Raw genomic sequence first — 2870 nt, 5'->3', positions numbered from 1 at the left:
TTTTACACATATTCTGCAGTAAAATTCATTGTTTATTTTGTTATTAATATAATAATACAATACAAATTAAACTGCAATATTCATAAGTATTTAAAAATGACAATAATATACATAAAAAAATACACTACAATACAGTGCAACATAATTCCATATATAATAATACAATACAAATTAAAATGCAATATCCATAAGTACTTAAAAATGACAATAATGTAATAACATTAATAAAAAGTCCTCCCCGACTGGGAATCGAACCCCGGTCTCCCGCGTGAGGGGCGGGGATACTGACTACTACACTACCGAGGATATAACACAAATGTATTTCAAAATTGACAGTTCTGGATCATACAGTGATTTATTGAAATTATTATTTTGAAATAAAAAAGAATAATATAATTATGAACATTTAATAAATAATACAAAACATATCACATAAATAATAATATTAATAAATATTTTATTATATGTAAAATATTATATGTATATATATCTTTATATAATATGTATAATATTAAATTATATATACAAAAGGAACATTTTTATATTCGAAAGAGGAAGAGAGAGAAAATATATCTTCTGTCTCTCTCTTACCCATTATCTTACATATATAATGGTTTCACAGATTCACTCCCATACAAATTTCCGACGTATACGCGAGCGCGCGTATAGAAGTATAACTTCAAAAATTGCTTGAGTGGAGACCACGAGCTGACAAGCGAAGCCGAGGAAGACCCCCAACGCGATGGACCGAAAACCTCAAAAGAATCGTGACCAATTGGATAGCAGAGGCGCAGAACAGAAGCAGATGAAAAAGTCTAGAGGAGGCCTATGTTCAACAATGGACAACTCAGGGCTGATTGATGATGATGATGATGATATATATATTTAAATATATATATATATATATATATATATATATATATATATATATATATATATATATATATATATATATATATATATATAAAGAGAGAGAGAGAGAGAAGCATATTGTTTTTCAATTTAACACCTTTAATTGTGTTTTAAATTATTAAAATTAAAATATTGCCAGGCGGCGTTTTCACGTTTTAGCGTAACATTTAAGGCTATACTTATTATACAATTACATCTGGTCAAATTTGTGTATACATGAATTAAGTAATTTTTATGCAATATGACAATGCATATGCTGAACTTATAAAGCTATTTAACACTGACGATACTCAACGACTAACAACAATATTAAATGACATGTGTTTAAACGGAGTAACACCAAGACCATGGCTAAAGTCAACGTTAATTGGTCTTCCAAAGAAAACAAAATCCGTATCCTGCAATGATTTCCGGACCATTAGCTTAAAAAATCAGCCGTACACAGTTTGGTTTTCAGAACGCAGTGGGTACGAGAGAGGCTCTGTTTAGCATACAAGAGCTATTTCAACGATGTAGAAATGTGAATTGCGATATTTATGCATGCTTCATTGATTCCATAAAGCACTTGATACAGTAGAACACGACAAGCTGATGGAGATATAAACAAATATTGCAATAAACACCTGCAATCTAAGAATCATTAGCAATCTTTACTGGAATCAAACATCGTCTATCCGTACAGAGGCAGGAGAATCCGATGATATCAAAATCAAACGTGGGGTACGACAGGGATGTATACTATTACCATTGCTGTTTAAGATATACTCTGAGAAAATCTTTCAAGAAGCAGTAGAAGATGTTAAAGCCGCAATTCGAATTAATGGAGAATGTATCAATAACATCAGATACGCGGATTACACGGTGGTATTCGCTGACAAATATAAAGCCCTCCAGGAGTTAATGAATAGAATCACATAAGTGAGTCAGAGATAAGGAGTTTCATTGAACATTAAGAAAACAAAATGTATGACGATCTCTAAGAAGGAACATAGAAAGAGTAAAAACATACACCTAACTTGGTACAAACGTTAATGAAATTTGAGACCATTCCCTAGAAATATAATCTAGGATAGAGAAAGCAAGATATGCATTTCAAAAAATGGCTAAGCTATTTAAATGCCACGATTTATCAGTACCAATAAAAATCAGGGTACTACGATCTTATATCTTTCCTATACCATTATTGTACGGAGTTAAGTCGTGGACTTCCACAGACGCTACCTGTAAAAGAAAATTGAGGATTTCGAAATGTAGCTTTATTGCAGAATCCTGAAGATATTTTATACCGACCACGTTACCAATCAGGATGTTTTATTAAGAATACAAAAAGGAAAACAGTTGTTAACCACAATAAAAACAGTCAACATTAAAAAATTCGGTCACATCATGAGGAACAGCGAACGATATGGGTTACTGTAGTTAATTGTTCAAGGAAAAATAAAAGGAAAAACGAGGACCAGGAAGGAGAAGAATTTCCTGGGTGAAAAACCAAGGGCACGTTCAACACAACCTCAAATCTTTTCAGAGCAGCAGTTTGCAAAATACAGATTGCCATGATGGTCGCCAATATCCGAAACGCATAGGCACTACAAGAAAAAAAAGAAAGTAAGGTAAACCGGGGTCGAAAGTAACATTTTTAATTCAAACACCAATTTCGGGAAAACTATAACAGATATAAACAAATTTTTTCGTTCAGGCCTTAATTGCATGTTTAAGCAATATTAAAATAGGTTATTAAGGTTTTTAAATAATTATAGTTTTTAATTATTTCTGAAAAATTGTCGTAGCGGCAAATGTTACAACTGCTCCCAGCCCCGGGGCGGTTGTAACATCACGTGGGGTCGATAGTAACAGTGATCAAAAGCTTAAACAAATGATGTTTATTCAATGTAAGTAGAAAAGTTATACAAAAGTACAAAAGAACAGTGAACTTAACCTAACGAATTTTTTGCTATACA

The sequence above is a fragment of the Diabrotica undecimpunctata genome, chromosome 4 (assembly GCF_040954645.1).
Source record: "Diabrotica undecimpunctata isolate CICGRU chromosome 4, icDiaUnde3, whole genome shotgun sequence".
NCBI classification, from domain to species: domain Eukaryota; kingdom Metazoa; phylum Arthropoda; class Insecta; order Coleoptera; family Chrysomelidae; genus Diabrotica; species Diabrotica undecimpunctata.
The sequence above is the reverse complement of the archived record's forward strand: the minus strand, read 5'-3'. Positions refer to the sequence as shown.